Consider the following 14,285-nt stretch of genomic DNA (forward strand, 5'->3'; position numbering starts at 1 on the left):
TGCGCTCGTCCTCAACGATCTCCTCAGTCACGAACTCCTCTGCAACACCACGAAAGGACTCCTCCAAAGCACCATGGACGACCTCTGGAAAACCTCGACGGTGTTGAGTTGAGTCTGACACTACCAACAAGGTGACCTTGGTATTCTCGGTGTGAGAATCTAGAGGGTGGGCTCTGTTTGGACTTTATGTGAGGCAGACGAACGGAGGAAAGACAGATTGTGTACACGACTGGGCAAGTGGGAGAAGTCAAAGACCTATCGTATAGGTCGATGCCTAATCGTTTAGATAAAGCTATGTGATTGTCTAGCAAAAGCTATGCTATCGTTTAGCTCGGTCGATTCTACACGATGGTTTACCTTGGGCCAGCGATCGTGTAGCAAACTTATGCAATCGTTTAGTAAAAACTGCACGATCGTAATAGGAACTTTCCAAAACAATCTTCCATTCAAAATATATATTGGCAACTCGGATCTCGTTTGTTGCAGTCTCTCATTGCATTGACCTCCAATCCGCTTCTTGTTGGTTTGGTCTCAAGATACTTCGTGTAGACCTACGTAAGATATCCTCACACCGGTATGATGTTGACCCTACTGCACTCTAATACTTAAGTTAGTACAAGGAATGTCTAATTCAACCAAACATAAAAGAAGTACGGTCGAGTCTCTCATCTGGAGATTACTTACTCTCCCATTTGGGTGGTCAATAACGTTATTTACAGGCCCTTTCTTTGACATATGCCTCGGATTACGTGTAACGGTGGCAGTGTCAGGAACAGTTCTGGTGTTCGAGATAGCAGAGTGTTAGTCTAGGTCTGATTAGGTTATTTCTCGATTGGTATATATTCACCGGCTTGGCTAGTCAGCTCAAACCAGAAGGCATTGACATTTTCGTTTTGGGACGCACACTCTATGCATTTATGCATTGACATCGTCTTATATACTACGTAATATAAGTGGTATACATTTACACTTTTCAATATATTTGTAAATATACTTAAAAATAAACCATGGTATATACAATTTATAATTAAACTTTTTAGTATATTCCACATATACTTGATATTTCAATAGAGGTGATCGGTTTTTAGAAATATAATGCATTCAGTAATAGTAGTAGTACTACAACTATAATTATGAATTTTTAATTTACATTCAAAATTTGGACATATTAAAAACATAAAAACGTTGTTTTCAAAATTTTCAAACATACTCTGATAGTTGTTTTCAATAAAAACGAGTCCTTATTTTTTCAAATACACCGTGCTGTGGATGCCGGGGCATGATTGGGGAAAATTTTGGCAAATAATGATCTAATTAAAAAAGTGACCATGTTTTATTAACTTTAAAACTTATTCATATTTCATAATGGTACCACAAATTTAGCTATCTGTTACAATTTCTCTAAAATTAAATGAAAAAAATAATGAAATTGAAAAAGAATATATTTACTTTACAAAAACTTTCAAGGTTGAATATAAAAGTTTCATTATCATATTATTCTCTGATAATTTTTTCTATAGCTTAGGATTTTAATATTCTTGCAATTTGAATAAAGTAATATTTCAATACTAATAATTTCTTTTATGGGTTGTAATTCAATTTTTTTTTTCACATTCCTCTGAATTGTTGTATTCTATCTTCAAATCTAACTACATTATATGTATTACATTACATACACTATGTCCTTGATTTCTTTTTTTTTTATAGTGCATCCATAAAATATTGTTTTACATTGAACTTTTGTTAATTCTCATTCATAATATGGATGTTTGATGAATTTAAATGTAAAAAATGGTAACAATGATTTAACTTATAAATGCATTGGTCTAAATGAAGTCACTTTATAGGCCTATAAAGGCAAAAACTAATAATGCAATTTAGGTTATTTAAATAAATTCAAAACAAAAACAAAACAAGATCACCCATGCCTAATAAATGAACTCATATAATTTAAAATTTTAAAGTTATGAGAGAAAAGGATTAAATGAGACAATAAATTAAAGAGTATATGAAAATCTTTTAACCATCTAATTTAGAAGGAGGATTATTTATTTCTCTTTTGAATGTGTTTGGCTCATACCTACCATGCAAAATATAACTATGCATATAAATATACAATAGTTAAGTAAATATATATTATAATTATAGATAATAATGTCTTGTCTATATTTCTTTCGATTTGTCCCATGAATTTCTTCATTAATAACAGTTCAACCGTACGTACGTGTAATTGGTATAATATTATATATATAAGTGCACCTCCTTGAGACAATTTCCATGGTCTCAATTAATCTTAATTTTGTGAATTAATTAAATGTGACCAACGATATATACCAATTTCCATGGTGGAACTTACTATTTGGTACTTTCTTTTTCTTATACCTAGACAACTAGAGTTCATATTGAAAAAACTAAAAAAAGAAAGAAAAGAAAAAAGAAAAAATAATACAACTTTTTTCTATAAATGTCAATGGTCCAAATTCATTTTGAAATATTGATTTAGATGTTGAGCTCATCTTTAATAAGATTAAGATATCAATATTAATATTTATTAACAGTTACATTTCTTTTTCTATATCGATGTAGAATATTCTTTCATCTAGAAAATAGAATATTGACACTAGAGACAAGAGTGATAATAAAAATTGGAATGTATTATCAATATCAATATCAATATCGTAAGTAGAAGAGAGTTACGGAATTCATATTTAAAAGAAAAATGTACAATCTCTCAATTGATATATATATTATCGTACCAACTTGTTCCTAAAATGAATGCTCGTACATCTCATTATCGCTTTCAAATCATTCAAACTCAATCTATAGTTGAAAACACATTTTGTTGCAAAAATAATGTCAAGGATTTATCAAAAGTCAAATAAGGGGATTCACCATTATTTTAAGTGGATAACTAATATATAAAACACATATGAATTTGACGAAAGTTACATTAATTCATGAATTTTGAACTTTTGATTTTGGTCCTAATTCTTTCAACTCGAGATTTTAAACATGTGTAATATAATCATTCCTTTGAAGAGACCATAGAGTTAGAAAAATGCTCACTAATAAGGTTAATAACTATTTAGTTGATGACAAATCTCTATTTTAGATTATGTTCTTATAGATTTTTCTCACCCATATTTGGCAATAATAATAAAAATAATAAAAATAAAGGTATTTGACCACACTGTATAACAATGTCACATATGATGTGTTGCAATTTCAAGAACAATAAAAAAAAGAAAAGAGATAAATTAAGATAGACAGAACATAAGGTTTGGTAACTCAGTTTAGTGAAATATACCTATGTCTAGAGTGCAAAGCTCTCCTAAAATGTGAGACCTTCTCCTAAGGAAACTTAGACTCCCCCTAAGGTGAGAATACTGCTCAACCGTAATCTATCCACCTTCTTGTGAAAGCCTTAATAAATTAGACTCCCCCTAAGTTAGAGAATTTCTTCTCAAGCAATGAAGAAATCTTAGGCTCACCTCAAGACCAATAACAACCTTCTCAACAAAGTTCACTTCAAGATCATCAATAGTATACAATCGCAAATCACTTTTCTCTCGATTAATCGTGCACCAAACAAAGCACTTAAAAAACGACATTTAATTAAATTGGCAACCCTAGGAAGACAACAACTTGCTCTTGAAAAGGTACAATAGAAAACCAAACATGACTCATTAAATTCAACAAAATATAAATAAAAAAAGAATCCACAAGAGCAAAATATCGCAGGAAAACAAATAAGGAATAAATAATTTTATAGAAATGACAACCCAAGAGACATTCTACAAGACATTTCCTGAGGTAACCACCAAACCAGCAAGTACCAATTTCCCTTAAATAAATATAGGTCTAAACTCTAACAATAATGATTATTATTATCACTAAAATAAAACATTTCTTTAATTTAAATTAAATTCCATTTTAAGTCTTTCTCTAAATAAAATAAAATTATAAAATTTGGCGTTACTTCAGTGAGTTAAAAATCAATTCTAAGAACAATATCTAAATTCACTTATCGAATATATTAAAATTTGATACGTACTGATATAGTTAGACGTTTTTTTCACAAGCATCAACAGTTTAACCATCACATACGATTTTCATTAATTATCATCCCATCCCTTGTCTTTCATATTTATATATATATATATATATCATGTTCCTTATGAATGGAAAAAAAATAGTCATAGAATTTTATTCATTTAATTATTTTTTTAAGAGAAAATAATTTTATTTCGTTTGGTTGAACATAGGTATTTTAATTTCTTTGTTAGATATTGAAGGTTCTTTTTTTTTTTTTTTTTCCTGAAAACATTATAAAGTATAAATTAGCATCCCACTAACGATTCCTAGTGGTACAAGTTGACAAAGTGACAAGTCAATATTGGAAATTAGAGGCATTAAAAAAATAGTGTTTGTTTTTTTTTTGGGGGGGGGGGGTTGGTGGTGTATGGTGTTGTTCATAAGCCTAATTAGTGCATCATTGCTAGGAGATTTCAAAATCTCTCTTTTTCTTTTATAGAAATGTGGAAGAGTACTCAATATGCACATAAATGAAATTAAACCCTAAAACAAACAAATAGTCAAATGCATATAGTGATTTGACATTGTTCTAAAATGTGTGTGTGTATATATACACACACTATATAGTACTTGGAAAATATTCAATCACTCATGCATGATTTATAGGGATTTAGTGGAGTTGGTAGGCTTTAGTATTATAGTTATACGTTTAGGTTCTGTTTGATAACTATTTGAATATTAACTAACTTTTGCTCATACATTTCTTTGTTTTTTTTTCTACTTTTAAAAAATCAAGTTAAATGTTTTTTTAAAAAAACTTAAAAAAAACTTATTTTTTGTTTTAGAATTAGAATTTTACTGAAAAATAAAGTGTTTCTTTAATAAACGTGAATCCTATTATTAAAAAATTATGAAGAAACAAACATAAATTTAAAAAATAAAACTAAAAATGCAATAATTATCAGACGAACTTTAGTTTCACTTTTGTTTCTATTTAGTCTCGAAACTGTTAAAAATGTCTAACAAGTCATTAGACTTTAAAAAACGTTATGCCAAACGGGGTCCTTAAAAGTTAAAAATTGTCTTATATGTCTTTAAACTTTCAATTTTGTATTTAATAGTCTAAAAAATTTCAAGATCATATCTAATAGTTCACTGATTTATTCAATATTTTTAAAATTTCACGGACATAATGTACACAAAATTGAAAGTATGGTCCTATATGACATAATATTAGATTTTGTATCTATTAGTTCAATTAATTTTAGTTTTTCTTAATATGTCAAGAATCCATTAGATATAAAATTGAAAGTTGAAAGATTTTTTTTTAGATATTTCGAAATATCGAAGACCAATTAGACACAAAAATTTGTTAATTTAACCATTTTGCAACATATAATTAACAATGTCATTTTATTTTTCGTCCACTTTATCCTTATCACATATCACAAATGGATGATTTTACTTGAATTTTTGTACAAGAATTTATTTGGATTCATATGTTGCCAAATTTCTACCTTTATATAATTTAACATCAAAATTTTATATGATATCGTGAGAACTAATTAAGTTTCAAAATTTATGCCTTGAGACATCAAGTTGGAAAATACACTAAATTCATAGGATCAAACACACCAAATACTAATATTTTAGAATGTTAAATTGCACATTTAAGTATTTGATGACTATTTAATTTTTTAGATCATAAAAAAGTAGCTTATAAATATTATTTCGGGTTATAAATTTCTATATTATGTTATATAATTTAATTTCCATAATATTTTAAAAAATCAACCAAGTTTTGAAAGCTTAAATAAATAAATAAAAAAAATAGTGAAACAAGGTAAAAATCCAAGTGATCTTTTAACAAGGTAAAACTCTTTATGGCATAAAAAAATTTATATTATTGTGTTCATTAATTCTTTTTTGATCTTATATCATTAAAATCAGTGGCAGATATTACAAATATATGTAAAGCTTAGGGATAGAATAGAACATTCTAAAATATAATAAGTGGCATAGGTTTTGGTTCATTTTAGTTCATGTATTTTTAGAATGACATTTTGGTCTTGTTCTAAAAAGCATTTTGATCTCTTAAAAATAAAATGAAAATGAAAATGAAAGGACCAAAATGATCATTGTTTTAAAGTATAGTGACCAAAATGTATATTTTAAAAGTACAATATGGACCAGATGAATAAAAGTTAAAAATATAGAGATAAAAATGGATATTTTAAAAGTATAGAGACCAAAATGAATTAAAACCAAAAGTATATATACAAAAATAATATTTAAACTTATAATAAAGAAGCAAAATTATAGATACCTATCTTCAATGGAATGAAAAATAAATGGTTTATAGCTTAAATAACACAAGATTGATTAATGTGTTTGAAATACATTTTCAAGCGTTAATTTAAAATATTTAAAAGGATCAACCACCATTTAAAATAGTTTTTAAAATATATTATAAATAACTATTTAAATAGTATTTAAATAAAAATGAGTTTTATGAAAACCACTTCTATTTTCAAATCAATCCAAATCACTCAAAAAAAAATGATGTATGTGTATATATATAAACCACAATTTGTGGTTAGTGGTTTTTTTTTTCTTCTTCTTTTCTTTTGTTTTCTTTACTCATATATGTTAGTGCAGTGTATATGTATTTTCACTAGTTGATGCAACTATGTCCTTCTCTCTTAATTTTTATCGTCCTTTTGGTACTCATTTCATTTGAATTTCTAATAAATTCTTTATATTGATTCAATATTTTGATAACTCATACCACTAAACAAAATCCATAAGAGTGATTAGATGGTTTGTTTTTTCAATTTAATTTTGGTCCATTCATATGTTACTTTTAGTTTTAGTTTTAAATAATGTGAGTTTGTTTTTTTAGAAAAAAATGTATAGATTTTTCTAATCCAGTTGAATTAATTAAAATCTTACTATCCATATAATTAGTTAAAATCTAAACTTTTGAAGATTTTGTGGATAGGAAAAAAAATGAGCTCTCTGCTCAGAATTGGAAGACTTTTCTCTTGCCTTAGATTTAATTATTTTTAATTTAATTTATTTGTAGGTTGTTAAGGATAAGAGTGAGCATAATAGACCCAAAAACCGAATCGATCGACCAAATCTAAGTCGGTCGGTCAGAGAAGGAGAGGAGTCGATCGATGTTGGTTTGAGAAAATTTCAAATTGAAAAAGTTCAAGAAAAAATTTAAAGAATAGAAAACCAACCAAACCGACCGATCAACCAACTTTTACTCCTCGACGGTCGACACCGATTTGAACATTTACTACACCAATCATAGTCGGCTCGGTGGCGGTTTGGTCTGAAAACCGACTCCAATCTACCAATGCTCACCCTTAGTTAAGGATGTGTTAACTTAGTTGAGATATCTTGTGCATCTATGAATCTCAATCACTATCCTTTAATAATTTGTTATATATATGACCGTTTGCTACTTTTTTCCCTTGCACTTCATGGATTTATTTACGATAGTATATTAGAAATATTGATTACTTATATCAATGTCGAATTCATAGATATATGAAAATATCGATGAATTTCATTGAGAATTTAGTATCCTTATTATGCTAGAAAAAAAGCTTTCATATTCTTGCTCATTCAAGAGCTGAAATAAAAAGGATGGGGAAGAGGCTGCTCCATTGATTGAGATGTTTCAAACAAGTATCACTTATTTTTCTTTCTTTGTTTGTTCTTTAAGCAAAACAAATTAACTTCTCTGATCCTCTTTTTTGGTATTATTGCTGCATCAATCTTTTTTGATGTTTGAGCTTATATTATATTGTCCTTTTTTCATTAAAACAATATATTTTTTCTACTTTTACCCCCTTATTTCCTTAATTAGCTCATCTTTTTATATTGACAAACTTGATTTAAAAGACATATGGTCCCGGTACATGTGATTAATGATAACGTATCCCAGTAGTGAAAAAATATATATATGTATTTATCTTTCTGTCCATGGCTTCTTTCTTGGAAAAATCATTAATATGTTAATTAAACAAGGTGATTCTCATATTTTTTTAGGTGAAAATTTGAATAACTGATCTTTTAGTCGAAGATGTAGGTCATATAACTAGCTAAGTGTTATGCTCATATTGAATAACTCTCTAATGATAGGTTAAAAACTTTAGTTTTCAAGATGTCTAATGAACCAACAAAATCTAGTTCCATAACCCAAAACGTCCCTAGAAGATCTTGTATCTGTAATATTACAAAATAGTACTTAAGCCTAAGTTACTATTTATATTAACTTTTTTTTTTTCCGAAAAATACGTAGATGGGAGTAGAAGAAGATTATAACTTCTAACATGTTGATCGAACCTATTTTAGTTTAATAGTTACACAACGATAACTAATATGTTTGAAAACAAAAAATCGCATGTAATAAAGGAATAAGCACTAAAGGTGATTGATTAAGTATGTAAATTTGAGTTTATAAAGGCATCAATTATGTATTTCAAAAGTATATATATATATATATATTTAAAAAAAAGACGTATTTAAAAAATTTGATAGTTCGATATTGCTACCACAACATAATTTAAAAAAAAAAAAGAAGAAGAAAAAACTCATATTTTTATTACCTTTTATTTTCGAATATTTTATCACCTAGTAATTTGTTTTCAAAATTTTGAATGTGTTTTCATTCTCTACTTTTTATTAATATAATGAAGTAGGCGAGTCTTTATCCTAACAAATTTCAAATCCTATTTATGAGTAGGGGTGTTCATGGGTTGGGTTGAGTTGAAAGATTTTTTAGACTCAACCTAATTGTTGGAGTTGTAAAATTCAATTCAAATAACCAATGAACCCAACCCAATCCAACCATGAAATATTTGGGTTGGGTTGATTCAGGTTGATAGGGTCATTTATTTAAAATTTTGTTCTAAAAAAAAGTAAAACGTAAATATGTAAAAATCGAATTTGATTATTTTCATATATTGAATTAAGATTAACAACTTAATTTCAATTTATATAGTGAAAATTTTCTTTATGAAGTGCAAAGAAACTACTTTTAAGAGTTGTTAAATAATAAATTATTCAAAAAATATTAGAATTAAATAAAATTAAAATCAATATATGTTTAAATAATTGTGTTATAAGTAATAAAAAATATATTTTAAAGTTAATAATAAATTCGGGTTGGTTCGAGTTTGTTTGAGTTATATTAGGTGAACCCATGAACCAACCCAATCCATAAAATTTTCATTTATTTGAGCCCAACCCAACCCAAATGAGTTGATAACCCAACTCAAACAGCACGGGTTGGATTGGGTTGATCGGTTTTTTCAGGTCAGTATTTTGAAGACCCTTATTTATGGAAAAAAAATAAAAATTGGGTTGTATATACTAGACATTCATGGTAACACATGACAATATTTTTTTGAAGACATTCATTGTAAAATCAATAATAAAAAGGGAAATTATTTCAAATGATAAAACTGTTGAAAATATTTATAAGATAGTGATAGGCACGGATACAATTCTATCTGTGTCTATTACGTCTATCATTGATAATTCTAAAATTTTTCTATATCTTGTAAATATTTTGGTTTATTTTTCTATATTTAAAAACAGTTTTAATAAAAAAAATATCTAGCTCAAAATTTATTAATCAAGTAGAGTCAAAGTTGACAATAAAATGCAGTTTTTTTTTTTTAAAGATTTAACACACACACATATATGCACTTAATGTGGGCATTCTGCCTTCTTACTATGGACCACACAATTTTTTGTATGTTAAAGCCTAAAAAAAAAATGCATTTTAATGTTGATTCTAAGGTTTAAAATGTGGATGTCTCTCTATATATAATAAAATAGAAACAATATATGTTTTTTTGTTAAAATATCTTGAATCTATTATCTGGCTCTCCGAATGATCAAATATGAAGTCTATACAATATGTATTATATGATATTAATGTTATTTATGATTTTGACACTAGGATTTAGATGGGTCCATTATATATAAATCTTCTAACCCTATAGTGCTTCTACGATCTGTATTATCTTATATATTTTCTCTGCAATAATAAACTGCTTTCTCCTTTTGTCTTTTGGGCGTAGGAAGCTAATTTTATATATTATCTACATTGGATTACCTTATACAAAGCTATATTACGGAAATCTAGATTTGTATGACAGTTATTCCAACTTGTGGGTATCTCAGTCAAAGTTTATGTGTCTCATTAAATATAACAAGTTTGTAGTTTTGGATAAACAAATTTAATTATATCGACATTTTAAACTTCTCCCTAACTTGTAGACATCAAATTTGTAGAAAGCCCTAACAGATGTATATTGAAAAAGAAGTAACATTATATAAGTTCAAATACAAAATCTTCTACTCTTTTTTTTTTTTAACAAAAAATACAAAAATGAAAGACCTACTCTCATATAAAATGTTAAATTACTAATTAATTTAAAAACGTGAGTTAATGAATTAGGATAAATGTAGTTATACCAACTTTTTTTTCTAATACCATATTAAATCATCGAACGCGGTTGTCCCCTCTTGTGCAATAGGCAGAATTTCAAACTAGAATTCGAGCCACAAAAGCTGACCAAATGTCCCTATCACCACCATTATTAAATCAATCTGATTGCTCCAAACCCCAAGCCAATTATAACTGCCTCCACACAAAACATTAAAACAATATTCAAAGATATTGGACATCTACCCGATCTCCATTTTTCATGTCTTTTTCCCATCATTTGCCTAAGCAATATATATCTCTCAACTCTCTCTTTTACATGAGAAGTTTAACTTATATGTTTAGATAAATATAGAGATCTTTTATCTTGTAGGGTTCTTGTTTTCCATTTATTTTGATTATGATCCAAAACCCAATTGAACTATATAGAGAAAAAACGTTTGTTTATTTTCTTAAAGAAAAAAAAGGAGAGATTATTTATTATGTTGATTCCTACAAGTTAATATGTAAGTATGATAGACAGATTTGTGTAATTTGATTCATCAACTTATTTTTCTATTGTACTATTCATCTCCTCTCTCTTTCCCCACTGAAACAATTATTAAAAGAGGTAAGAACAACACAACATATAAACGGTTGGAAAACATAAAAGAGATATTACACCTAACGTATTTCAAACTCAAATAAAACAAATCTCAGACACATATATATATCGGTCTCAAAAATCTACATCCAACAATTATTGGAAAGCGGCGCGGCGTGCCCTTCAATAATTTTTTTCCTTCCCCACTTCCCTCTCCTTTTTGTTTTACATATTCTAAGAAATCAATGAGCATTGAGTGGTGGTCATAGAGGTACGAATTAACCATATATATGTCTTTTATATATATATATACCTAATTTCCTTATGGGTTCATGAAGAAGGCAAAGAAACTTAGAAAAATCATCATTGAGAGAGAGATAGTGAAGGGGGAAATCTAGGGTTTTGTTCATCTCTAGATAGAGAAGGAAAGAAAAAGAAACCCTAATTTCACTTCAACAAAGAAAGAGAGAGAGAGGAAGGTTTAGTGGATGGTTTTTTTTTCTTTTTTTGGTATATAAAAAATTAGGAAGAGATTGAAAAGAGAAAATTGAAGACACAAAACACCTAGAGGCAAAGATGATGAAAGAATTGAAAGAGCTGACAGAAGAGAGTGAGCACACACTGCAGCTAATTGTATGAGAAAAAAGTTCATACCTTTACTAGTATGTGCTCATTTCTCTTTCTGTCAGGCCCTTCTCTTTCTTCTTCATTTTCTTAATTGCTCTATCCCACTCTGCCTTTTCTGCACATTTACTTCTCTCTCTTTATTGTCTTAAAATATAGTTCATAGGAGCAAATCAGAATTTTCTAGGTTTTTATTCTTCTACTACCCTTCACAAAAAGCATCATTTCCCATCATATTTTAGCCAATTATAATAATATTTTCTTTTCTTTTCTTTTCTTTTGGGGTGGAATTCAGAGAGGATTTGGATTTTTCATGGTCTTCTGCCAATTTCAATAAAAGAAATGAAAAATGATTTGGACTTCTCATAATTATTACATGTTTTTAGGTTTAGTCATTACACTAAATTGATGGGGTTATTTATTATTTTTTTTTGTCAGGTGTGACTTTTTTTATAAAAAAAAATTGAAGGAAACAAAGGAGAAAAAAAAGAACATCAAGAAAGAAGAGAAAAGAACATCAAGAAACGATGTCACACGTCGAAAGGAGGAATGTTTTGTTCGTTCCGAATGGTTTGTTGATGGTATAAATTATTTCATTTCAATCTCTATAAAGGATGAGAAGAAAATTCTCACATTTATTTATTTGAATGTTGATAGATTCTCGATATCTCAATTAAAGATTCGATTTGATTGTAATTGTGTGATAGATGGATGGATTGTTAATAGAATGAAGGAAAAATGGGAGGCTTAAGCATAGTATATGCATTTATTTATTTATTCTTATTCTTATTATTTTTTTTTTTGTTGCCTATTTGAAGTTTGGATATGACATTTAAAGATGAAATTATGATGTGTCATACACACACTCTCTCTCTATCCACAAGATTCAAATCTCATATTTTGGAAGACTAATGTTTAATTTTCAGTGGTACCGTAATTAGTTCACATCAATGTATGGTAATTTTAATTAATAATAAAACATTGTTCTTGGATTAATAATCATTGGAGTGTATGATTGGTTGCATATTTCCATTGTATAATACATAATTGTCATATATATCATTAACTATAAATAGTGTTGCATAGCTAATAAATGTTAAAAAAGTTGTTTTTTTTTTTTTTTTTTTTAAAAAAAAGATTTTTAGTAAACTTTCATGCAAGTTAATTATTATCAGATTTTAGAGAGTGAAAAGAATTTACTTATTAACTTAATGTTTTTTTTTTAATTATTTGATTTATAAGAACATTTATCATTTTATTGAATGTTAAAAGTAAAATAAACAATTGTTTTTGAAAGCTAGCTATTTTTTAATATTAGTCATTTTTTCGTTTATTTTTCTCTTTTTTCTCTTTTGTATCTAAAGTAGGTGAAATAACTCCTAAGTTAAGTCCTCAAAATTAAGTTTTTTTTTTTTTTTTTTATTATTTGTATATTTATAAACCTTAATTAAGAATGATTAAAGATCTCACTCATTTGACTACTATATACATAGATTTATTCATTCAATGGGTTCACATAAAAACTATGTGAAATAACTCCCAGCCTTTTTTCTTCTTTGTTGTGTGCAATGTCTTGTTATATGATTTTTCCACTTCTCTTATTCATGTTCACTTTATGATCCAATGAATTGGGTTTGATGTATTGAGATGTACATCCTTAAAACCTTTGGGATTTATTGGTAATTGGCTAATTATTTTCTCTTTATTCTGTAAATAAGATATCAAATAAGATATCAAAACGAACGTAATTCAATTGACATAGACATTGTATAGCAATCAAAAGATTTATAGTTTGAATCTCCCTATCTTATATAATTATATTGTTTTATAAAATAATCGAAACTCCTTTACTGGTCCATTAAAAATAAATAAAGAAATAAATAAGAACTCCTTTATTGTTGTATAAATATAAAATAAAAAATAGAAAATAATTTATTGTTCATGGGTTACTGTGCACTTTTTCTCCCTGTTTTATCATCTCTGCCTTTTTATTGCTTTCAGTAAGGCTTTAAATGGTGGTAATGATAAAAACAATGTCGAGGCTTTGGCTTCGAGAGCGAGGGTGAGGTAGTTCGTTCGTCGAGCTTGGAAGAAGCAGATGTTGGACGGAATTCTTATTTGCCCCCTTGGATTTAGAAATAGTTATTTTAAAATCCAATTCTTTTATCTTGAATTTTGATGTTTAAATCTGTTATAAGAATAATATCAGATGGAATGTCAAACACTACCTAACCTTATATACATAAGAGAATTCGAATCCAACAACTTCATGAATTAGTGTCTCAATCTGAATATACAAAGATCATAGGTAGTATTATGTTTCTAATGAACTATACCAGACCTGATATTGCATACTCCGTTAGTAGATTGAGTAGATATACACATAATCTTGATAAAGATCATGTTGGAGTTAATATCATAAATCGAGTATATCTTCTAGTTTGTAAAGACAAATTATGTACATAATAAAATAAGAGATATTTTATTAATGTCTAGACTACATTAGTTCAATCTAATAAACTAAGATCCAAAAGTTATTTTATGAAACTTAAACATGCATGTAGAAACATA

At 27.7% G+C, this 14,285-nt stretch overlaps 1 long non-coding RNA gene across 1 annotated transcript; it reads left to right on the forward strand.

The window, feature by feature from the left end:
* Window positions 1-11,253: 11,253 nt before the first annotated feature.
* On the forward strand, window positions 11,254-12,491 carry LOC150030328 (uncharacterized). Its single transcript, XR_016527071.1, has 2 exons — window positions 11,254-11,361; window positions 12,153-12,491. It is a non-coding gene; the product is annotated as an uncharacterized LOC150030328 (long non-coding RNA).
* The last annotated feature ends 1,794 nt before the right edge of the window (window positions 12,492-14,285 follow it).

The sequence above is a fragment of the Benincasa hispida genome, unplaced genomic scaffold (assembly GCF_027475165.1).
Source record: "Benincasa hispida cultivar pf3 unplaced genomic scaffold, pf3_genome.v1.1 HicScf305, whole genome shotgun sequence".
Classification (NCBI taxonomy): domain Eukaryota; kingdom Viridiplantae; phylum Streptophyta; class Magnoliopsida; order Cucurbitales; family Cucurbitaceae; genus Benincasa; species Benincasa hispida.